Genomic DNA, 26,598 nt, shown 5'->3' with positions numbered 1-26,598 from the left:
GACCTCCTGCAGTGTTGATTGTAGTTACCTGGTAGGGCTTTACTACTACTGTGCTTTAAGACAATACTTGATCCAAGCACTTCTGCGTTCCCTCTCTCCTTTTCATGTTGGTTGCACTGTGGAATGCTGCTATTGTCAGAATGACATGGAAGTTTGAAACTATCTTGTTTTTACCCTTTAGATAAACAAATACATCCATTAAGTAAAGTGAGAAAATGAAGGAAAAGCATAAATAACTTCAAAGTGTTTTGTGGCTTCATAATGTAATTTAAGTTTTCCGATCTATTTTCTTTACATTGGGCTTATACTAATTGTACAATATCTGTTATGATTAGAGTTCAAATTCTTGGATAGCTGTAAACCATTTTAGGATATTTAGAAAAGCACGTAGTCAGTAAGTTAAATCTATTGTTGTTTATTAACTCTTGAGAGTTGCAACTGAAAGAAAGTAATCTGCATAATTCTCTAGTACTGCCCAAATTTTTAGAGACTTAATTGTATTAAAGCCAAGGTTTTATTTATTGCATTTCTAAACTCATTTCCTTTATTCTAACTTTAATTTCTTTTGAACCATATTTAACGAGCATAATCCTAGTCTCTAATTTGCGGTTCCCTCCTGTAACATAATAATATCTTGTGAAACTTGGAAGAATATTTGAAGATTTCAAATCCATTCATAACTTTCCTGAACATTTTAATAATAAAAGAATAATTTAGAATGTATCACTTCTACTTACAAGTGGTTATAAGTGGTGCATCCAGGGTATATCTGGTTTCAAAGATCACAGTATGTTATTTGATTTTGTGTCATCATTACATTTGAATGTAATATTTTGCTCATCTTCAGGGAGCATTATTGTCCCCTATGTCATTTCCAACAGCTGTATCTTGTTTTGTGTATTTCAAAGTAGAGAATGAGTTGCTAGTTGCTTTGAGGAAATCAATAGCTTGTCTAACTTAGAAATCTAATAAAATATATTTTACCACACACTATTTTTGCCAGCTGTAGGGGAATGCTCATTTTGCCTCATGTCTTCTGCTTTACGTGATTCCAACATGATGTTTTCATCAATGTCACAGTGTTTTACTAGGGATATTTATTCTAGGCTGGGATTCAATGAAAGTCCTCTTGTTTCTATGCAGACTGATGCCACAGGTTTACTAAATATTGTGTTTACATTTTTCAGATCATCTTCAAAGTAAACTTTTTTTTCCTTCTTTTTACACGTGCTGCCTGACCAGCATATTTGCAGCATTTCTATTTTATTTTGCTTTTTTAATCATGAAAGCTGATTCTGATTTTTTCCAACTGGCTCTCTGTGCCATTGGCTGTGTGGATATTTTCTGGTTCCTAAGCTGTGATCAGCTAACTGGCCCTGATCTGGGGGAAGTGAGGGGAGGTGCTCGGCAGATGCTACACCCAAGGGTGGCCCGCAGGCTAGTGAAGAGAAGCAGCACCTTGCACCTCCTTTGGTAGAGATGCACCTCCACCCACCTCCCTGATAGAGGTATTCATTTAATTTAGAACAATACACTGTAACCGTGTGGTACTGTGTTCACACAAGGTACTTCTCATGTTAGCAACAAGTGTAAATGTGTGGTGCCAATCACATTGCTGAAGGGAGTAGATTTTCTGGAAGTTTGCAATGTAAAACAGAAATAAGATATTGGAATAAAAAACTGTAATGAATATTTAAACTTCGGCTTATCAGTGTCAACAAGGCTTTCAAGCATAGCAGTGTGGAGCTTATGTGTCAAAAGATACCATGGAATTTTTTTTGTGTACTCATCCATTACAGTAACTTATCTCTAATTTTCCCCAAAGTAAAGTTAGTACAAAAGCCAAATGTGAGCAGTTATTGTGGAATAAGTAAAATTTTTACGCAGGTCAGAGAGGATTAACTGAAGGAGTTGACGTGTGGGAGATGTTTACTGATCACAACTATCTTGTCCATTACGCTGACTACCTTCTGAAGGAAAATGCCTGACATTCTGGCAGCTGAGCCTGGAACTGCATGTTGACAAGTTGGAAAAATAGTTCGAATAGGTGGTTCTGTACCACACCATGTTAATAAAAGGTAAATGACAGAATTAAGGGAACAAAAAGAACACAACGTGGAAGTGAAAGGAAGGCCAACATTTTTGTTTTGGAGCAGCTCTAGCAATAATTTAAAAAAAATATTTGCCAGTAATTAAGATATCAGGATGTTCAAAGTCTCCTTCTATTGAGTGGGCAAACTTTTCTCCCCCCAATGAGTTTTGTGGGTATCTTTGGACTAATAAGTCTCTTCATGTGAGCTCATACTCAAGGAACAGAGCAACTTGGCTAACAGATTCTGATCCCTGAGATTTAATTGTGCATTAACTGCCAGCGGTGATTGCTATTCAGTTTCCTCTTCAGTAACAGTAATGGCTGATGGGCATAGATACAGAGCTTTACCCACTGAAGATTAAAATCGTATACAAGCAAAAACATGTGTCCTGCAAATAGTAACAAAATAATACAGAAAAAGATGACATTTTAGTTTTTTAAATGCTTTATGAAACTGAGATATCTCATTTCTTTGTTAAAAGGTTGATGATAAATAAGTCAAGTACAAAATGACAATGTCTTCAGTTATTATAAGCAAATGTTAATGACATGGAAATCTATTAATTAGTACAGAATTAATGTTATCCTGCTCATGGTATTGTTAAATTTGGTGAAATGAATACACACAAAACTTCATAGCCACAGAAACCAGGTGAAGAATATATACTGCAGATAACACACAAAGTGCTGAAGGACAGGCAACATCTTTGGAAAAGAGTACAGTTGACATTTCAGGCTGAGACCCTTCAGCAGGACTGGAGAAAAAAAAAGAGTAGAGTTAGAAGGTGGGGGGAGAGGAAGGAGAAACACAAGATGATAGGTGAAATCAGAAGGGGGAGGGATGAAGTGAAGAGCTGGGAAGTTGATGGGTGAAAGAGATACAGGCCTGGAGAAGGGGGAATCTCGGAGAGGACAGAAGGCCATAGAAGAAAGAAAAAGGGGGTGGGGGGGAAGAGCACCAGAGGGAGGTGATGGGCAGGCAAGGAGATAAGGGATGGGGAGTGGTGAAAGGGAGGTGGGGGGGGGGGGGGCAGATCATTACCGGAAGTTCGAGAAATCATTGTTCATACCATCGGCCTGGAGGCTACCCAGACAGAATATAAAATGTTGCTCCTCCACATTGAGTGGGCCATCATCACAACAGTAGAGGAGGCCATGGATTGACATATTGGAATGAGAAGTGGAATTAAAATGAGTGGCTACTGGGAAATCCCACTTTTGTTGGAGGACAGAGCGTAGGTGCTCGGCGAAACGATCTCCCAATCTACGTCAGGTTCACTTATATCCAGGAGGCCACAACGGCAGCAATGGACATAGTATATGACCCCCAACAGACTCGCAGATGAAGTATTACCTCTCCTGGAAGGACTGTTTGAGGCCTTGAATGGAAGCAAGGGAGGAGATGTAGGGGCAGGTGTAGCATTTGTTCTGCTTGCAAGGATAAGTGCTAGGAGGAAGATCTATGGGAAGGGATGAATGGACAAGGGAGTCACATGGGGGGCAAGCTATGCAGAAAACAAAGTTGGGGGAGGGGGAGATGAAGATGTGTTTGGTGATGGGATCCCGTTGGAGATGGCAGGAGTTGTGGAGAATTATATGCTGGACGAGGAGGCTGCTGGGGTGGTAGGTGAGGGTAAGAGGAACCCTATCCCTAGTAGGGTGGCGGGAGGATGGGGTGAGAGCAGACATGTGGGAAATGGAAGAGATGTGGTTGAGGGCAGCATTGATGGTGGAGGAAGGGAAGCCCCTTTCTTTGATGAAGGAGGACATCGCCTTCATTTTGGAATGAAAAGCCTCATCCTGAGAGCAGATGTGGTGGAAACAGGAATTCAGAAATGGGGATGGCGTTTTTACAAGTAACAGGGTGAGAAGAGGTATAGTCCAGATAACTGTGAGACTCTGGGTTTATAATAGACATCAGTAGATAAGCTGCCTCCAAAGATAGAGACAGATCGAGAAAGGGGAGGGAGTTTTTGGAAGTGTACCAGGTAAATTTGAGGGCAGCATGGAAGTTGGAGATGAAGTTGATGAGCTCCGCATGGGTGCAGGAAGCAGTGCCAATGCAGTCGTCGATGTAGCGTAGGAAAAATGAGAGGTGACTAATGAAGTGGACGAGTTTCACAAGGGGTTCACAAACCTGCTTGTCCAAGCCAAGATCCACAAACCTCTTTGTCCAGGTAGATGCATTGTTTCAGCAGTGGATATGACCCAGCCCATCACGGGTAAACACCACCTCACCACTGAGCACATCTGTACGAAGCATTGTTGCAGGAAAGCAGCATCCATCATCAGGGACCCCCACCATCCAGGAGCATTTATTATGTAGTGGCAGCTTATCCCCACTAACCGCCCCACCCAGCTATGACAGCCTTAAAGAACGAAATAAACATCATTAGACTTGTGTCAGAAGCTCGAGTATAATGATAAACTTGCAGTAGAATCGTTGGCACATAATAATCTGACACAACATTCACAAGAAAGGTATAAATTATACAAAATTATGCAAGAAGGAACAAAAATGTTTGACTTTTAATGGGGGAAAGGATCTGGCTGCTGACTTTAAATGAAGGGAGTGAATGCAGATCACAAAGCCATTTGGAGTGCGAATACACTAAAGCTTTCTGATAAGGTCATTAATTATTTACACTGTTATACTCTCATGTAAAAGGAATTAATTTCTGGGAATGCACTTTATAAGTGTACAGTCTGTGAGAATTGTAACATGGTGGTTTAAATTTAGATTTAATGTAGTATACTGAAAGGTTATGTCTAGTTCCTGATAAGTGATAATTTTATAAATGTAATCTTCACTTTAGTAGCGGCATTATTCATCCTTTATACAATGTATGAGAGCAGAATACGATTACAGGTATTTATGCATGGGAAGTTAAGTAAACTGATGTGAGCCTTAGCCAGCTTATATGGCTTAAATTCAATGTAGCAAAATTTTAAAAACAAACAAAAGAAAATCTGCAGATGCTGGAAATCCAAGCAACACACAAAATGCTGTAAGTACTCTTCCATAGATGCTGCTTGTCCTGCTGAGTTCCTCCAGCATTTTTGTGTGTAGCAAAATTTGAGCTATTTAGTATAAAACATGATTCTATTACCATTAAGTGTTAGAAAGGCCATGAAGATGTTTCTTACATTGTTACCTTATTTCACTTGTTATATACTGTATCAAGAAAGAACTGCAGTTTTCTACTTAAATTAATCTTTGCCAGTCCACTTGTAAGAATTGCATCTGTCCATGAAAGAAGATGTGACCACAGTTAATTGCATCTTATGCCAAGGTTGCTCACTATGTGATTTTGAATGGAAATGGCAACTCAAAGCTGAATATGCATGCAGTACCATGGGTTATCAGCAGCGACAGAATTTATTCCCATGCAAACTGTAAGTTTGTGGAGAGAGTGGATGTTTAGAGTTTCCAACCAAGATGTTGTTGAGCTTCTTCAATGTTGTTGCCATCCAGGCAAGTGAAATGTATTCTATCATAATTCTGCTTTGTTGCTCATGCATGGCAGAAAGGCCATCAATCTCTGGTATACTGATATATTTGTCTGGTATCGCAGATCCCCATGAAATTCCAGCTGATTGGTGAATGACTGCATCTGTCCATGACAAAAATGGTGACTATAACAAGTCCTATCTTTATGCTATGTATGCCTGCCCAGTCCTGATGCAAGGTCCAGAGATGAGAGTTGATATTGGACCAATGGAAAATGATGTTGGTGAGGTGGTAATGTTGACAAAGAAATGGCAGATGAACTTAATGGGTACTTTGCATCTGTCTTCACATGGATGACACTAGCAGTGTGCCAGAGGTCCATGAGCATTGGGGAGTAGGAATGAGTGCCATTGCTATTACAAACGAAAAAGTGCCAGGCAAGCTCAAACGTCTTAAGATGGTTAAGTCACCTGAGTCAGATGGGCTACATTGCAGAGTCCCGAGAGAGGTTGCTGAAGAGATAACAGATGCATTCGTCATTATCTTTCAAGAATCACTTGATTCTGGCATGGTCCCGGAGGACTGGAAAATTGCAAATCTCATTCCACTCTAAGAAGGGAGGAAGGCAAAAATTAGCCTAACCTCTGTTGTTGAGAAAGTATTGGAGTCTATGACTAAGTATGAGGTTTCGGGGTACTTGGAGATTACTGATAAATAAAGTCAAAGAATTAAATACTTTCAAAGTATATTTACAGTAGACATACAAAGTCTGCCAGATATATTAGAGATTCAATTAAGAATGTGAAAGTTAATACTGGTCAAAAATAGTACTAGAGCAATTGATGAGCACGAAAACTGATAAATCTTAGCAATCCAATGATTTGTATCGTAGAGTTTTGAAGGAGGCTGCTCCAATTATTATTTTCCAAGGCTCTGAAGAATCTGGAATTGTTCATTTAGATTGGATGGTAGCAAAGCTGATATCTCTATTTAAGAAAGGAGGCAGACTAAAGACTGGAAACTTTTGTGCCAGATATCATTGATGTGACATACTCAAACTTTAGGAAGACTTTCAGTTTTTTTTTAGGTCATGTGGGAGGTTAGGCAGCAAGCTGCGAGAGCATGGATTTGGGGGTAATATTACTGGCAGGACTGGAGGGTGGATTAAATGAATTTATTGAATTGTCCTTTGGTTGGCAGGTTATGACGAGTAGGGAAAGGCAGGGGTTCTTGCCTGGACCCCAGCTTATTTCCAGAACAAAGAGGCACAGAATAAAAGGTTGGATATTTGGAATGAGATGAGGATTAACTTTTCCACTTGAAGGGTTGTAAAACTTTGGAATTAACTACTGTGGAAGCTGAGGAGGCTGAACTGCTGTGTTAATTCAAAACTTAAGTGTGTAGGTCTCTGGACCCTTAAGTGAATCATGGAACTTTATACTAGAAAAATAGTGCCAAGGAGAAGCTCAGCCATAATTTTAATGAATGGAAAGGTAGTCTTTAGCCAATTTCCAGCGTTTTAATAGTTCATGCTGTCCATTTTCCTTTGCGTTTATCAGTGTAGCAGAAGTTTATAGAAATGAGATGAACCCCAAAACCCGAATAGTGGCAAGGGGTTTTTGGGTTATAAATCAAGATTCATAGAAATAATAAGCACAGAAACAAATCCTTGAGGCCTACCTCATCTATCTTAATCCCATTTGTCCATGTTAGGCTTTATATCCCTCTACTCCTTTCCTATCCAAGTGCTTGTCCATGACCTACTCGGGCAATTATTTTCAGAATTCTACTGCAGAAAGGTAAATCAGATTTTTGACCTGTTGTACCACAACTTCATTCACCCACCTTTGATCAAGATTCTTTGACACACAAAATCTCAAAGAAATGATGATACTTGAAGTGGATATTGGAAAGCACTGCAAGGACATAAATATTATCCATCTAAATATTTGGGAGACAAAGAGAATGCTTTTGATCCCTCCCATACATTTTGTTCTAAGCCATTGTCCATGCTCCCATCCCCTCCATTTGAACTACAGTTTATAGCCTTGTTGGAAAGCTGTATGACCACCAAGGCAAACTATTTTCAACTTTACAGCAATGTCCACATTTACCCTGTTTCAGTCCACTTTCTGCTAAAACAGACTTCTATGCATTTGCTATCATTAACCTTAACTCATCTAAAGCTCCACTGGCCACCCTTCATCTTGAACAATCGTTACACTTGATAGCATCCAAAATTCTGCTGTCTAGTATTATCCAAGTCACTTATTGTCCATGTGTTCACAAAGTGTTCAACACCCCTCCCCCCCTGGAAGTTTTCATCTTTTATTGTTTAACTTTGAGTCTCAGCCCCTTTAATATGACACAGCAAATCATCACTGGAGCAACCAATTGGTTTTAGAAGTCACATTATTGGTTAAATGAAGATGTTTCAATTGATTGTCATAAAAATACACCTGCATCTGGAAGGACCAACTGTTGGTGACTGAATATACTGACAAAAACGAACATTAAGACAAAAGAACAGTCCAAGCAACTCTGCGAAAAGGTTATTGAAAAGCACAAGTCAGGAGATGGATACAAGAAAATTTCCAAATCATTCCATATCCTTTGGAATCCAGTTCAGTCAATCATCAAAAACTCAACATCCCTACCATGAAGCATGGTGTGGCTGCATCATGCTTTGGGAATCATCACTGTTGCAGTTCCTGGAAGGCTTGTGAAGGTAAAGAGTAAAATGAATGCAGCAAAATATCAGGAAATCCTGATGCAGTCTGCAGAAGAACTGCGACTTGTGAGGAGATTTGTTTTCCAGCAAGACAATGACCCCAAGCATAAAACCAAAGCTATACAGGAATGGCTTAAAAACAACAAAGTTAATTTCCTGAGTGACCAAGTTAGAATCCAGACCTCAGTCAAATTGAGAAATTATGGCAGGACTTGAAAAAGGTTGTTTACTTACGATCCCTATGCAATCTGACAGAGCTTGAGCAGTTTTGTAAAGAAGAATAGGGAAAGATTGCAGTGTCCAGATGTGGAAAGCTGTAAGAGACCTATCCACACAGGCTCAAGGCTGTAATTGCCGACAAAGGTGCATCCTCTAAATACTGACCTGGAGGGGGTAAATACTTATGCAATCAATGATTTTGTGTTTTATATTTGTAGTTAATTTGGATCCCACTTTGTAGAGATCTGTTTTCACTTTGACACGATAGTCTTTTTTGGTTAATCAGCGTCAAAAAAAGCCAAATTAAATCCACTTTGATTCAACGTTGTAAAACAATAAAACATAAAACTTCTGGGGGAGGGGGTAAATACTTTTTATAGGCACTGTATTGACATCAGAATGTCTTAATTTAAAAAAAATCTCATTTTGAAATCCTCTTGTAATTTCATCCAGCACCTCAACTTTCCCAAACTGTCTGCACTTCCTCCATTCTGGCTTCTTGCCCATGACTAGCTTTACTTGCAACAATGGATGATAGTCTGGGACTCAGAAATTCTTTCCCACAGGTCAAATACTTTAATATAACTAAGTTGAAACCTGCCCTGTGGCCATGCTTTAAATACAGAGGCTAACGTGAATTTTGTTTGATAATTCTGTAGTGAAATGAATGTAATATTGACATTTCTAAAATAAAATTTCCACAAGTGTTCCAATTACTTTTGCTGTACTGTTGGCTCAGTAGATGGCTCCAGTAAATTGAAAGGGAATTTACTAAGTAAACAGTTTAAATGGTGTCCAATTAGGGTGCTCTGAATCCAGTGCTTAATGTATTTAAGATGGCTTCTTCACTTTTTGATCCTTTTAAATTATTGACTTGAAATTTGATACAGTTTAGCCTGAGGACAAGTGTAGAAAAGAGGTTGAGGAACAGTAGAAAGAACCGACCTTTATTGTTTAGTACGTGTCTTGGACTTTAGATGCAATACTGAATCCTGTCATCTGCAAAAATTCTCTGATGACTCAGCAATAGTTGGGAGCGGAAGACTTTGTTAGATGGAGCAAGCTGAATCATCTGCAGCTCAATATCAGTATGACAAAGGAGATGGTGATGGACTTCAGGAAGACTGAGCCTGCACTGCTTCCTCTTACTATTGATGGTGAGGATGTGGATGTGGGGAGGACTTACAAGTACCCTGGGGGTGCACTTGGATGACAGACCTGAGTGGAGCACCAACACATAGGCTGTGTACTAAAAGGGCCAGGGTCGCCTCCACTTTTGAAGGAGACTTAAGGTCCTTTTGGAGTTTGCAGGCCTCTCCTTCACGTGTTCTACCAGTGTGTTGTCACCAGTATAATCTGTGCAGTGGTGTGCTGGGGCAATGGCATCAACATGAGTGATGGCAGCAGGCTCAATAAACTGATTAGAAAGGCTGGCTCTGTTATAGGAGTAAAACTGGACACACTGGAGGTAGGCTGTGGTAGAACAAAGGACCCTATGGAAAATCTTGGCAATTCTAGACAGCGTTTCTTTCCCTCTACGTGGCACCTTGGCTGAACAGAGAAACACTTTTAGTTATAGACTAAGACAACTGCACTGCTCCGAAGAGCGCAACATGAGGTCATTCTTATCCTTGGCTAATAAGCTCTATAAGGAGTCAACCTGTAGGCATGTATGTGATAACTCCCTCCTGTTAAACTGTTTGAGGTAACCTTTTAAAATCTTTTCTTACTTCTCTTCTAATATTTGTATATCTGTGCACTCGTAATGCAACGGTGACACTATAATTTCCTTTGGGATCATTAAAGTATATATCTATAACATCATCGCATCCTTAATTCAATAAAAAAGAGTTTTCAACATATAATACGTAGAAGAACAATCTGACCATGTGGCCCCTCAGTACCCTTCTACTGCTCAATATAATCAAGACTGATCTGATCCTTGCCTCATATCAGAATTGGTTTAATATCACTGGTGTGCAGTACAGTGCTAAAGTTTATATACATATATATATATATATGTGTGTGTGTGTATCTATATGAGAGAGAGGGAGAGCTAGGGTGCCTAAGACTTCTGCACAGTAATGTATTCCATGAAATTTGTTGTTTTGTGGCAGCAGTACATTCTAATACATACTAATAAGAATACAATTTACAATAAGTATATACAGTATAAAAAACAGTAGTGCAAAAAAAGGGAAAAAATTACTAAGGAAGTGATCATGGGTTCAATTCCCATTCAGAAATCTGATGACAGAGGAGAAGAAGCTGTTCCTGAAACATCGAGTGTGTGTCTTCAGGCTCCTGTACCACCTTGATGGTAGCAGTGAGAAAAGGGCACGTCTAGGGTGATGGGCTCCTAAATGCTGGATGCTGCCTTTTCCTTAATGCTGAATGTCACCTTTGTGAGACATAATCCTTTGAAGCTGTCCTGGATGCTGGGGAAAATGGTGATCATGATGGAGCTAACTGAGTTTACAATTTACTGCAGCTTATTCTGATCTTGTACACTGACTCCTGCATGCCAGACAGTGATGCAAACTGTCATTTCAATTTTATCGCCTGCTCCCTGCTATAGTCAACTCTCCTATTTGAAAATCATCCAGTGCAATTCTCTTTGGTAGAGATTTCTAAAGATTCACAATTTGGGAGAGGAACTTCCACCTTAAATAGTGATCTGCAACTCTGCCCTCACGTTTCAGATTGCTTCTTCTTTTAATTTCCACCTTGTTAAGGTCTATTTCATAATGATCACCTCATTCTTCTAAATTCCAATGTGTCGAGGCTCAAGCTGCTCATTCATTCTTCATAAAAGAACCTTTTCATCAATTTAATGAATATTCTTTGAACTGCAATCAATGCACTTGTTTTAGTGCTCAAAAAGGAGACACAGAGATCCAGATCAGACATTGCCAGCGCCATGCACGATTGTAACATGGCTTAATACTTACTTTCGCCATTGTGATTAAGATAAATATGCAGGGGGTGAGTGTGGGGTAGTTGTGGCCGGGGGTTGAGCTTGTGTAGGCTTTGTCCTGGCAAAATACGTGTTTTTTTACGCTGTCATTAACTAATAGCAGCTTATAGAAAACATGGTGCTTTCAATGGTTGGAATGCAGAAGCTGTTAACCTTTTAATGAGCTGCCATTAAACTTTGAATAATTTATTAAACTGCAATTAATTTGTAATAAAATTTTTAATACTAAATATTAGGCAAATAGGATTTATAATTACCAGAGATTAATGTTAATGGATTTTACTTTTCTTCCTGTGTGATATTTCATCTGTATGAGTCTGCATGTCAAATGTTATTTTTTTTAAGCTCTATAAAATGTGTAAAACTTAAGTTTTGTGCTTTCTGGATTGCTGCTAAAGGTTTTCCAATATGCAGGAGGAAGTGGTTGAGTCAGGCCCAATGGTGTTTTTTAAGAATCATTCGCATCGGTATGTGGAGGGGCAGGACTTGGAGGAATATGGGCTAAATATGGGATTAGTTGGGTGTTTGACTTGGAAGTTGCTGACCGACTCAAATTTTTTTGTACTTTTTAAAAATCCATGTGGCTGTACTCCTTGTTCCAAATGTCTTGATTTTATTAATACATTTCTCGTATGATGAAAAGATATGGCACAAACTTGCTAAGTGTTCCTAGTAGATGTACAAAATAATTGCCTTACACAGGAGAAGATGATTTGGCTTTGTGTTGTTGCTTGTATGACACCACTTCATATTAGGTAATTTGTACCTCATAACAATCCTCCCAAATCACTGTTTTTGTCTCTGTCCACCCAAAATAACTGCATATCTTGTTTACACTAATAGTGGTTGTACTTCAAATGATCACATTCTGAAGGTTTAAGATGATTCTAACCTCAGTTTCGTGTGGATGAAATGTGAATGGAAATTCTTATTTGAATTGAAAGTGGTATGCTGGTTTTGTTTCATTTTGGTTTTACAGAGTTTACAAATTGTCATTTCACCACTCTCGAAATTGCAAAGTGTTATGTCAAAATTATGCAGACATTACTTGTCTCAACATGTAACAACTAAAAATCACAAACATGAAAAAATCTGCGGATGCTGGAAATCCAAAGCAACACATACAAAATTCTGGAGGAACTCAGTGGCCAGGCAGCATCATAAAGAGTAATCTGTCAAAGTTTTGGGCCAATCACCTTCATCTGGACTGGAAAGGAATGGGGGGGGGAGGAGTTAAATGATCTTTTTGCATTCCTGTGTTAACTCACTGTAAGAGAATAGTGGAACATATTTTGAGGTTGAAAGGCTTAACATTATAGGACCAAAGTTTTAGAATTCACACAAGTCTAGTCGAGTCAAGTTGCTTTTTATTGTTGTTTCGACCAAAACTGCTGGTACAGTACATAGTAAAAACGAGTCAACGTTTTTCAGGAGCATGGTGCTACATGAACAGTACAAAAACTACACCGAACTACGTAAACCAACACAAAAACTACACTAGACTACAGACCTACCCAGGACTGCATAAAGTACACAACAGTGCAAGCATTACAATGTAATAAATAATAAACAAGACAATAGGCACACAACCTTGAACTCACTTAACAAGATCAAGGAATTGATTGTGGTCTTCAGGAAGGGAAAGTCCACCATTGAGGTCAGTGGTGGAAAGCATAAGCAGCTTCAAATTCCTGGGTGTTAGCATCTCAGAGGATCTATCCTGGGCCCAACACATGGATACCTTCACAATGAAGGAACTCCAGTGGGTGTACTTCATTAGAAGTTTGAAGAGGTTTGCTATGTCACCAAAAACTCTTGCAAATTTTTACAGATGTGTGATGGAGAGAATTGAGTCTTTGCATCATAACCTGGCCTGGGACCTACAATGCACAGGGTTGCAAGTGACTGTAGAGGGCTATAGATGTCATGGGCACAACCTCCCCCCCCACCGCCCCCCCCCCCCCCAGGGCATCTTGAAGAGGTAGTGTCTCAACAAGGTGGCATCCATCATTAAAAACCCTCACCATCCAAGACATGCCTTCTTTGTTTTACTACCAGTGGGGAGAAGGTACAGGAGCCTGAAGACCTACATTCAATATTTTAAGAATGGCGTCTTTCCCTTTGCATCAAATCTCTGAGCTGTCTGTGAACATTACTTCATTATTTATCTTTTGCGCTACTTGCTTATAGTATTTTTTGTCTTGCATTATACTGCTGCTGCAAAACAATAAATTTCACGACATATCAGTAATAATAAACCTGATTCCATTTCTGAATTGATCTTTAAAATAATGCGAAAGCATGTAGGTCAATGTTCTACACTGTCATTACTGTACTGTTAAAGCTTATTGAGTTATTTAATCTGCAAAGGAAATGCAGTTTTTTGTTTGATTGTCTCACTTTGCACTCATGTAAGATGTATTGACCAATTATTCTTCATGCTTCTGGGTACAATATTTCCTTCAAGATGAGAAAAATGGTACAATTTATTTGCTTGTTAATGTTTTTTTCCTTCATTTTTGTCATGTTTATTCCTTTAGCTTGCCAAAGAAAATAATTCATTTTCATTGAATTTACTAGGATGTGCATGGAGGATAATGAGTTCAGAGGCAGTATATTGATAGTCCGGAGTATGATGGTATTAAGAAAGGTTAGATGTTATGGATATGATTGATAAGCTTATGGATGTCTTGTAAACTGGGGAAGTTGTGAATAATAATGAATGTTGTCTCAGGTTACAGGAGGATATAGATCAAATGGGAAGTTAGTTTCGACATTGGCAGATGAAATTTAATCCTGACAAGTGCAAGGTGATACATTTTGGAAAGTCAAATAGGGGTAGGACATTGACAGCTGAGCGCTGAATAATGTTCATTAATATAGAGACCTTGGGCTTAGAGTGCATGGGAGCCAGAAATAGTAACAAAGATAAGGTTCTGAAGAAGGCATATGGAATGCTGTTCTTCATGGGTTAGGACATGAAGCATAAAAGTTAGGAGGTTATGTTCCAACTTTACAAAGTCCTGATTAGGTTGCAAATGTTTTGTGCAGTTCTGGTCACCACACAATAGGAAAGATGCGTTTCAGCTGGAGAGAGGGCAGAAGAGATTCACTGGAACATTGCCTGGATTGAAAGACTTGGTCATGAGGAGAATTTGGAAAAGCTGGGCTTGTTTTCCCTGGAGTGACAGGGGCTGGGGATGCCCTGGTAGAGGTGTATAAAATTAAGAATATACAGTGGCGCTGCAAGGTTTGTGAACCCTGTAGAATTTTCTCTACTTTTGCATAAATATGACCTAAAATGTGATCAGTTCTTCATGCAAGTCCTAAAACTAGATAAAGAGAACCCAATTAAGTAAATAACACAAAAAACATTGTAGTTATTCATTTATTTATTGAGAGAAATGATCAAATATTACATATATTTGTTGGAAAAAGTATTAGAACCTTTGCTTTCAGTAACCGATGTGACCCCCTTGTACAACAGTTACTTCAAACCGAATGTTTCTAGTAACTGTTGATCAGTCCTGCACTTCAGCTTGGAGGAATTTTAGTCTATTCCTCCTTACAAAACTGCTTTAAATCTGGGATGTAGGTGGGCTTCGGTGTATGAACTGCTTGCTTCAGGTAGTTCCACAACATTCCTATCGAATTAAGTTCAGGACTTTGAATTGGCCATTCCCATGAAATTTCTTTTTAAACCATTCTGTTGATTTATTCTTGTCTTTCATATCATTGTTTTGTTGCATTATCCAACATCTATTAAGCTTCAGGTGACAAACTGCTATCCTGACATTCTCTTGAAAAATGTCTTGATACAATTTTGAATTTATTATTCCCTCAACAATTGCAGGCTATCCAGCAAAGCATCCCCAAACCATGATGCTCCTTCAACCATACTTCACAGTGGGTTGAGATTTTGGTGTTGGTGTGTAAGAGCCCTTTTTCCTCCAAAAGCAGCAATGTGAATTTCTGCCAAAATGTTCAACTTCTATCTCATTTCTCCATAGAACATTATCCCAGAAGTATTGTAGAACATCCAAGTGGCCTTTTGCAAACTTGAGATGTGCAACAATTTTTTTTATTGGAGAGCAGTGGTTTCCACCATGGTGTCCTTCCATGAACACCATTCTTGTTCAGTGTTTTTCTATTAGCGGAGACGTGAGCAGAGACTTTAGCAAGTTCTGGAGGTCTTTTGCTGTTACCCTTGGGCTTTTTTTTCACCTCCTTCAGCTTTGCATGTCGTGCTCTTTGCAGGATGCCGACTCCTAGGGAGAGTCAGAACCATCCTCTATTTGTAGACAATTTCTCTTACTGCGGACTAATGAACACTCAGGTCTTTAGAAATGCTTTCGTAGCCTTTTCCAGCTTGATGCATCTCTACAGTTCTTCTAAGGCCCTCTGAAAGTTGTTTTGATCGAGGCCTGGTGCACATAAACAGATCTTTCTTGAGAAGAGCAGGCTGTGTTAGTGACCTGAATTTGTGTGTCTTTTATTTTAAATAGGGCAGGGCACCTCTACAACTCACCTTATCAATCTCATCACATTGATTGGAACACCTGACTCCAAATAGCTCATGTGGATGCATTACCCCAGAGATTCACATACTTTTCCCAGCAAATACATACAAAATTGGATCTTATTTTTCAATAAATAAATGAACAAGTATAATGTTTTTGTGTTATTTATTTAATTGGGTTGTTTTTATCTAGTTTTAGGATTTACCTGAAGATCTGTTCACATTTTAGGTCATATTTATGCAGAAATAAATAAAATTTTACAGGGTTCACAAACTTTCTAGCATCACTGGATAAAGTAGATGGTCAGAAACTCAAAAAATCTGAAATAAAAGCAAAATTCTGGAAGGAAGCAGAGGTGAATAAGATGGCTAACAATGCATATTAGGTACTTCCTTTCATTAGCTAATGCGTGAAAAATTAGAGCAAAGTTATAGGAATAATTTCAACAATAAAAATACTATGGTTAGGTTACAAATGGAATAATGTGTGCAAGCTGATTGCCACACAATAAGGAAGAAAGTGACTGCCTTTGAGGTTCTCTAGATTGTGGCTTGCGATAGGATCTCCCAGTTACGATGAGTGACTTGTTAGGTGGAGTCTGAAGGCTGATTTGAGATGGGCAAAATTATGAGCACATAACAGGTAATGTGAAACATTTCTTCATGGAGGTGTTTTTCAGCAGGTGAAGAGTTTTAAAGTAAGAAGTAGATTTAGAGGGAATTTAGTGGGTGGTTGAAAACTGAAATGTGTTGCCTGTAAGGGCTGCAGTCCGGTGCTCACAACATTTAAGCAGTATTCAGATTGGATCGTGACACCCCATGGCTGAGTACTGGAGAATGGGATTCTTATAAATCAATATTTGATGGGCCAGTGGGTCTGTTTTCCTGTCATAAAACTGTGACTTCATAACTTTCTAATTTCCTTTATGTACATTTTCTGGAACTGTATACTTGTAAGGGTCACTCTGAACATAATAACCAAGTCAAACTACTTTTCTATTCTTCCCTCACAAGTAGGGATGTAATTTTCTGTAATATAATATTTGTTGCTTAAAAATCCAATCAAATAACTGAGACTTTGAACCTAGGGCAAACAGAAAAGCTTTTTATAGCTTCTACTAGCTTTCCAAATGCCAAGTATACAACTATAATTTTATCATGTACTTGTATGTACATGTCAAAAACCTAATTTTCAGGAATAAATGCTTAATAGATGAATATATTTTTCAAAGAACATTGGAAGATGTTTTGTTTGTCATGTTCTTTAATTGGGATATTTTGTAGACTCCCGAGGCTTTGTTTGATTTTTATTAAGTATTATTATTTCCTTCTGGAAAATGTTTCTGTTTACTTTCTCATTATTTTGATGAGTGCCTTATGCTTAAATCAATTGTCTGCAAAAGCAATAAATGTTCAGAAGGGTATAAACCATGGGGATTCTTACATTCTAGTAACACTATTTGATTACTTTGGCCAGAGTTTCTGCTCTGCAAATGTAGCTCTTGCAAAATGAGGTTTACTGTAATTGGAAGCTGTTTTTCCAAGATCCAGTGATATAATTAAACATTCCACAATGTAAGTCCCATTCCTTTAGTTGGGGATTAGTCAGGTTACAATACAGAATTGTTGGGGCATGGGTGGTGGGAAGTCAGGGTACAGGTCGAAAGATGTGGGTACTCTCCTCACCTTTCAAGAAAAGACCTTAAGAAGGGAGGAAGACAGAAGAAAGGAAATTGTCGGCCAGTTAGTCTGAATTTAGTGTTTGGGAAGATGTTGGAGTCCATTATTAAGAATGAGGTTTTGGGGTACTTGGAGGCGTAGGATAAAGTAGGCCAAAGTCAGCATGGTTTCTTAAGGAGAAATTTTGCCTGACAGACCTGTTGGAATTCTTTGAGTAAATAACATGCAGTAGATGTTGTTTTACTTGGATTTTCAGAAGGTCTTTGACAGATGTTGCATATGAGACTGCTTAACAAGATAAAAGTCCGTGATACTGCTGGAGAGATACTAGCATGGATAGAAGATTGTTGATTGGCAGGAGGCAGAGAGTCGGAATAAAGGGAGCCTATTCTGGTTGGCTGGCGATGGCAAGTGGTCGCAGGGGTCAATATTGGGAAAGCTTCTTTCACGTATATGTCAGTAATTTGGAAGAGGGAATTGATGCCTTTGTGGCCAAGTTTGCAGATGATACGAAGATAGCTGGAGGGACAGGTCATGTTAAAGAAGCAGGGAGTCTGCTGAACGACTTGGTTTAGATTGGTGCAATGGGGAAGGAAGTGGCAGATGGAATGTAGTGTAAGGAAGTTGTTTTGTCATGCATTTGGTAGAAGGAATAAAGGTGTTGACTATTTTCTAAATGGAGAGAATTCCAAAATCAGAGGTACAAAGGGGCTTGGGAGTCCTTGTGCAGGATTCCCTAAAGGTTAACTTGAAGGTTGAGTCGGTCGTAAGGAAAGCAAATGCAATGTTAGCATTTATTTCGGGAGGACTAGAATATAAGAGTAAGGATGTGATGCTGAAGCTTTATAAGGCATTGGTCAGACTGTACTTGGAGTATTGTGAACAGCTTAGAGCCCCTTATCTAAGAAAAGATCTGCTGGTACTAGAGAGGCTCCAGAGGAGGCTCACAATAATGATTCTAGAAATGAAAGGGTTAACGTTTGAGGAGTGTTTAATGGTTCTGAGCCTGTATTGGCTGGAGTTTAGAAGAATGAGCAGGATTTCATTGAAACCTATTGAATATTGAAGGGCCTAGACAGAGTGGATGTGGAAAAGATGTTTCCCATCGTGGGTGAGTCTAAGACCAGAGGTCACAGCCTGAAAACAGAGGAGCATCCATTTAGAACAGAGACAAAAATGAAGTCCTTTTGCCAGAGGGTGATGAATCAATGTAATTCATTGCCATGTACAGTTGTGGAGGTCAAGTCATTGAGTATATCTAAAGTAGAGGTTGATAGGTTCTTGGTTAGTAAGGAAGTTAAAAGTTAGGGGGAGAAGCAGGAGAACAGGGTTGAGAGTGATAATAAATCAACCATGATGGAATGGCAGAGTAGATTCAATGGGCTGAGTGGCCTAATTCTGTGGTCTTCTCTTTGAACTCTCACTGCATGAATGGTAGAACAACGTGGGAGTGCAAGAAATATACTTGAACAGTCAAAAGCAATTTTGCAGATAAATCCTTGAGTGAGTGTTGATGTTTCCTTCCGAAGTTTGGATAGTCATTTAAGTTTTAAATTGTAGAAAGATATCAGAGAATCTGGTTGAAATACCTAATGACTAATCAAATGCCTTGCTTTTCCTCTGACCTTTTTGGGGAATATTGATCATAGCTTGATAGTTTATGGAAGCATCTCCAGATTGATGTGTTTCTTGGTTCATTTTTTATGCTCCCATCACAGTCAGAATCAGATTTAATATCACTGACACATGTCATGATATTTGTTAACTTAGAGACAGCAGTACAATGCAATACATGATAAATAACACAAAAAGACCTGAATTACTGTAGGTATGTGTATGCATATTAAATAGTTATATTAAGATAAGTAGTTCAAAAACTTAGAAATTCTAAAAAAAAAGTGGTGAGGTAGTGTTCATGGGTTTAATGTCCATTTTGAACTCTGATGGCAGAGGGGTAGAAACTGTTCCTGAATCACAAAAGTGTGTGCCTTCACACTTCTGTTCCTCCTTCCTGATTGTAACAATGAGAAGATGGCATATCCTGGGTGGTAGGGGTCTTTGATAATAGAAGCTCCTTCTTGGAGGCACCTCTCCTTGAAAATGGCTTTGATACAACGAAGGCCCATGATAGAGCTGACTAATTTTACAACACTCTGCAGCTTGCTACAACGCTGCGCAGTAGCGCCCCACCTCCCCATATCAGGCAGTGATGCAGCCAGTCAGAATGCTCTCCACAGTACATCTGTAAAGGTTTTCAAGTGTTTTTGGTGAAAAACCGATCTCCTCAAACTCCTAATGAAATATAGCCACTGTCTTGACTTCTTTATAGCTGCATCAATATGTTGGGAGCAGGTTAGATCCTCAGAAATATTGATACCCAGGAACTTAAAAATACTCACTCTCTCCACGTCTGATCCCCAGAAACTGATTTGTGTTCCCTCGTCTTGCCCTTTCCGAAGTCCACAATTGGCTCTTTGCTCTTTTTGATGTTGAGTGCAAGGCTATTGTTGCGACACCACTCAACTATCTCACTCTTGTACACCCTGTCGTCACCATCTAAGATTCTGCCAACAATGGTTGTACCATCAGCAAATGTATAGATGGTATTTGAGCTATGCCCAGCCACATAGTCATGAGTGTAGAGAGAGTAAAGCAGTGGGCTAAGCACACATTCCTGAGCTGCACCAGTGTTGATTGTCAGTGAGGTGGAGATGTTATTACCAATCTGCATAGATCGTGGTCTTCCATTTAAGAAGTCGAGGATCCAGTTGCAGAGGGAGGCACAGAGGCCCAGGTTCTGTAGCATTTTGATCAGGACTGAGGGAATGATGGTGTTAAAGCTGAGCTATTGTTAATGAACAGTATCCTGACATAGTTATTTGTATTGTCCAGGTGATCCAGGGCCATGGAGAGAGCCATTAAGATTGCATACTCATAGCCCTATTGTGATGATAGGCAAATTGCAGTGGGCCCATGTCCTGCCTGAGTCAGACGTTGATTCTAACCATGACCAACCTCTCAAACCATTCCATCACCATAGAGCGAGTGCTTCTGGATAATGGTTATTAAGGCAGCTCACACTGCTCTTCTTGGGAACTGGTATGATTGTTGTGCTTTTGAAGCTGGTGGGTATTTCTAACCATAACAGTGAAAGATTGAAAATGTCTTTGAATACTCCTCCATGTTGATTGGCACAAGTTTTCATAGTCTTACCAGCTACTTCATTGGAGCCTGCCGCCCTATGAGTGTTCACCCTCCTGAAAGACAGCCTGACGTCAGCCTCCAAGACAGAGATCACAGGGTCACTGGGTGCAGCAGGGATCCTCGTAGTTGCAGTTTTATTCTTCCTTTCAAACTGAGCATAAAAGGCATTGAGCTCATCTAGTAATGAAGCATCACAGACATTCACGATGTTGGGTTTCATTTTGTAGGAAGTAGTGACCTGCAAACCCTGCCAGAGCTGATGTGTATCCGATGTCACCTCCAACCTCGCTCTGAATTGTTTCTTTGCTCTTGAAATAGCCCTCCGCAACTTGTACCTGATTTTCTTGTACACACTTTTCCCAGATCAGAGAAAATTGTGTTTCTTTGTCTTTTAATATTTCTTACATATTGAATTGAAGGCAAAATAAGATATCAAAAATATTAGGAACAGTTTGAAAATGTTTTAGAGCTTAATGATCTCAGTCGCAATGCAATGGAGAACCAAGACTAAGTGCTGTGTTCAAATCAAGTGAGCTTAGGGGCAGGTGAATACACAAATTTTGTAAATGGAGGAGCAAGATGATTACTGATAGGAAGAGAAAAAGAGTAATGAAACCATAAGCTAGCAGTTACAATGTTAACAGTTGTACTTTCATTGGTGGGCTGTATATAACTTGTTTTGAGTGTGACTCAGAAGAAATATGAACAGAAGATTTGACAGACAGAATGGCCTTTTCCTGTGTAATAAGGAAATATATTAATATGGAAGTCTGTACAGTTCTCTTTTGAAAGTCCTAATTGATTGTTCTCGCTGCTCTTACAATTCAAGTGTTCCAGGTCACGACTGTTGTGTGTGGCTTTTAAAAAGTTGCTCCTGGTGGAGAAATGAAATTCAGAGATTAAGAAGGCTGGAATTTGAAGTAAACACAGGTCAACAAGTATTGGGTGATGGGAGAACAATACCTGGAGTCACAGTGGTATATAGCACAGAAGAAAGGTGCTGACCATCAAGCCTATATGAAGGATGAAAGGTTATTATTTTTCACAATCATATAGTTTGACACTAGCTAGTTTTTAAGTATGATACAGAGAGGACTTATCTAAGCAAAAAAGTTCAAGGTCAGGCAATCATTAATTAATTATTTAAAAAAAAAAAGATTTCATGAGCAATTGTATAGTAATGTAGTTGTGACCTTTTTAAAATGCTGTGGTGAAATGTTTCCTGTATGTTCGGTTATGTATTTGGATGAGAATTGAACTTTTTAATTAATATCTGTTCAAGAGTGCTTAGAAGTGGTACAATTTTAATAGGATTATAAATCTAAGTATCAGTGTTCAGAGAAGCATTCAATTTCCAAGAGTAAGATAGGACTCTTTCTTTGAAGATAAATGCAACTTTAAAGATTTTAATGATGTTAATTGTTAATAAATATATTACTGTTTTGAATATTTTTAATAGTAGAGGATTTGAAAACATTTTGCATTTACGTGTATAGGAGCCACAAGAGATTGCAGATGCTGGAAATCTGGAGTAGCATACAAAAGAGCTGGAAGAGCTCATCAGGACTGGAAGTGTCCTAGTATGCTAGTATGGAATGTTGACGATAGCTAGTATGGAATGTTGAGGAGAACGGATGGAACAAGAGCTGGTGGGAGATAAGTGGATCAATTGAGGCATGTGATACAGGTGAGGGAAGGCAACAGTGGGAATGATGTATGAGGCTGCAAATGAAGGTGGAAGTAACACAAGAGTGAAGAAAATGGAATCTTATATGAGAGGACAATGGAACATGAATAAAGGGAAGGAGATGAGTGTGGGAGTAATGGACACATTGAGAGGGAAAGAGTTGGGGTGGGTGAGAAAATGGACAGAGTGGTGTGGTTACAGGAAGTTAGAGAAATTGATGTTCACGCCTTGAGGTTGGAGATGACCAAGGCAGAATATGGGTTGCTGTTTATCTAGCATCAGCTTTGCAGGGGATGAGGCCAAGGGCAGATATGTCAGTGTTGGAATGGAAAGTGCAAATAAAATGGTGGTCCACTGGAAAACTTTGGTGGATGCATGGGAAAGAGCAAAGGTGCTCAACAATGCGATTTCCACCATTCTGTGTGGATCTCACGGATGTAGAGTTCACATTGGATACAATAACTAATACTGATGGATTCAGTGTGTGATGTGCTGTCTCAACTGTTTAGAACCCTGTGTAACACTTCATGTGATTAGAGGGATAAATCCCTGGAGCGTATCGGTGGGAAGAGATCAATGGGTAAGAGGGTCACATAGAAGATGATTCCTATGGAGAGGGGAGGGGAATATGTGCTTGGAGATGGGGTCACATTGCAATGAATATGTTTGATACATGAGTTTGTCATGTGGTAAGGAAGGACTAGGGGAACTCTATCCGTGTTGTATCTGGGAGGAATGGGGTGAAGGCAGGCATATAACAAATAGAGGAGAATTTGTAGGAGATCTTCATGATGGGAACATATGTGCTGGGCACAGAAGAACTGGGAAATTGAATTGTGTCCTTGCAAGTGATGGTGGGAAATGGTGTAATCAATGTAACTGTGAGAGGCAGTGGTTTTGCAGATGCTAGTACATTCATGTTTACCAGTTTAAGATGTGCCATTTCAAATATTGCTTGATTTAGCACTTCGTCATTTGTTTGAGTTTTGAAATTTTCTGTTCATGCAATGCATTAATTCAGATGTAAAAATAAGCTTCTTTGAAGTGAGGGAAAATACTACTAGCCCGCAGACCATCTGATCTTGGTCTGCACTGGTGTCATTATAGAGCAGATGGAAGATGGTAGTACTATCATTGCCAATCAAAATTTCAGAAAGCTGCTGCACATTCATCTTGGTTGGAGTCCAAGGCTTTTGTGAGGTTAATGTGGTTGATGCTATTACCTTTAATTCATTTGACTTTATTACTTGTTAACAGAATTTCAATGGTGACTCTGGAAGGAGCGCTTTGACCATTGGGAGGGGCATATTTGAGGGACATTCTTCAATAACTATTCCTGTGCCAGACTAAGGTGCACACTTCTCTAGTTAGTGCATTTGAACATTATCTTTCTTGAATATGTCATGTTTGTGGTATCTGAGATCTAGTAGCTTGCTCTCCTCTTCCCATGTAAGAGAGAGTTGATGAAATCTGGCCTGAAGTACTTTCCTGCCACGTGGAAGGGATTTCTTCTGTTTCAGAGATATTATTGTTACTCAATGAAGGTATGATTGAGAGCTTTGAAATGCTCCTTTCAGCAGACGTGAATACCTCATGTGAAACTGTCCTCTGTACTTGGCTGTCATTGAGTTTGATCTTTGTATACTTGGATCAGAGGTGAATCTACAGCAGCTGCAACGTCCACAGTTCATAGGTGTTGGAGCACTGAACCATCACAGGTAAAGGTTCTTTGCTTTCACTCCAGAACTAAAATCACTTTAACCTCGTAATCAGATTTATTATCATTGACTTGTATGATGTGAAACTTGTCGTATTTCAGCAGCAGTGTAGTGTAAAGATACAGTCATTATAGATTTCAAAAAATAGCACAAAAGAGAAAGGAATAAAGAGATAATGTTCATAGACCAAAAATCTGAAGGTGGTGCAAAATAAACTGTTTCTGAATCATTGAGTATCTGTCTTCAGGCTCTTGTACATCCTCAATAGTGATAGTAATGAGAAGATGCTCTTCCTTGAATGCTTTGGATGGGGAGATCCTTAATGATGGATACTGCCTCTTGAGGCACCAGTTGTTCAAGATGACCTTGATGGTGGAGAGGGTTTTGCCCATTAAGTTAATACGCTTGTCCATTCATCCCTCCCCATTAATCTCTATCCCGGCACCTGCCCATTCACCTCTTCCCTCGCCTCCTTTCAGGGTCCCAAACAGTCCTTCCAGATGAGTCACCACTTTACTTGTGAACCTGCTGGGGTCGTCTATTGTGTCTGGTGCTTCCAGTGCAGCCTTCTGTACATTGATGATACCCATTGTAAATTGAGGGGCGATTTCGTTGAGCACCTCTGCTCTATCCGTGAAAAGCAGATCTGCACAGTGGCCAAATATTTTAATTCCGATTCCCATTCCAACATGTTGGTGCATGACCTTCTCTAGTACCACGATGAGGTCACCTTCGGGGTTGAAGAGTGACTCCTTATATTATGTCTGGGTAGCTTTCAATTGATTTCTCCTTCTGGAGATAAAATTTCTCCTGCCCCTCCCCTCTTCCCCATTCTGGCTGTTACCTCTTCTCACCTGCCTATCACCGCCCCCCTCGGTCCCCTCTTCCTTCCCTTTCTCCTACAGTCCACTCTTCTCTCCTATCAGAATCCTTAGACTCCAGCCTTTTACCTTTTCTACTCACCTTGCTTCACCTATCACCTTCTAGCTATCCTCCTTCCCCTCCACCACCTTTTTATTCTGAAGTCTTCCCTCTTTCCTTCCAGTCCTGAAGAAGTCTCAAAGAGTTGACTATTTAGATGCTGCCTGACCCATTAAGTTGCCCAGCATTTTGTGTGTGTTGTTTTAGTATATATACAAGACCTTTATCAAACAAATTCTCAATTCAGGTGTGAATGTTTCTACTGGCTTTCCATTCTCAGCAATTTATTGGGAGAGATGAACAGCCACTGAAACAAAGTGTGTCTGCAGTCAGGGCTGGCATACATGGGTATAAGTTGTTATCAATATCCAAGAATATGTCTTGACAGGCACCAAACACTGTGGAATTCTTCCTCATAATAGACAGAAGTATTAAGCAGACCTGGGTCAGGAAGGAGCCAACCACTGTGTAGTTAATGCCTTTATGATAGCAACTTCTGAATTTTGGTGAACAGTTGGACTGATGGACAATTGAATCAGAATCTGGATTAATATCACTGGCATATGTCATGAGATGATGTGCGAAATACATTATAAATGTCTTGGCAAATTATCTCTCTTCCCACCCGCCCCCCCCCCCCCCCCACCAGCTGCATTTCACTGATCCACACCCAGTGAATAATTCACAGCATGAAGTATGACAACAATAACAAATTATTATCCAATCTGGGCTGGTCATGCTCATCTATAAATGGAATTGACTCATTCCACAAGCAGCTCACTATCAGCTGCAGTTTTTGGACGATTGAAAGAGCAAGAAAATCAGTGAAATTGTCAACAGCATAATTTAAGGCTTCTTGTTATGTTTGAGTACTCTGTGAATGATAGCAACTTTGAAGAATTTAACATTTAAATTGCAAAGCCACAGAATTAGCTCATGTTAACAAATATAATGTGTTACAAATAACTTTTATCATATTTCATAATATTTATTTATTGGTTTCATATTATGTTTATTGGGAGCACAAGACCAACACCATTGGTATTGCGAGATTTTGGTACCCCTAATCTAAATTCAAGCATAATCTGAAAGCTGTCGGGTCCCAAGGAGTTTGATTGGCAGTTCTCTGCTTTGCTGCCAGTTTGAAAGGAAAATGCTTTTGTTTGTTCAACTATTAACTGAATGCAGGAGAACTTGCTCTCATAGCTGCTGTCTATCTGTGTTATGTGTTTTACCACTTTGTAAACCTGTCAAAATTTGATGATTATTCATGTTACGTGTTTAACATCATTTGATGAGAACAAAAGTGAATGTAATGCCTCAAAGTATCCTCATAGAGCAAACACGTAACTAAGTGGAAGTGTGACAGAAGGTCAAAAGTTCCCTCAAGTGGATGAAG

General features: G+C 39.3%; 1 protein-coding gene across 4 annotated transcripts in view; it reads left to right on the top strand.

The window, feature by feature from the left end:
- Positions 1-26,598, top strand: part of LOC140729445 (activating molecule in BECN1-regulated autophagy protein 1-like) — a 397,371-nt gene that overhangs the window by 151,278 nt on the left and 219,495 nt on the right. The gene's annotated exons all lie outside the window — the stretch shown is intronic.

The sequence above is a fragment of the Hemitrygon akajei genome, chromosome 6, assembly GCF_048418815.1.
Source record: "Hemitrygon akajei chromosome 6, sHemAka1.3, whole genome shotgun sequence".
NCBI classification, from domain to species: domain Eukaryota; kingdom Metazoa; phylum Chordata; class Chondrichthyes; order Myliobatiformes; family Dasyatidae; genus Hemitrygon; species Hemitrygon akajei.
The sequence above is the reverse complement of the archived record's forward strand: the minus strand, read 5'-3'. Positions and strand labels throughout refer to the sequence as shown.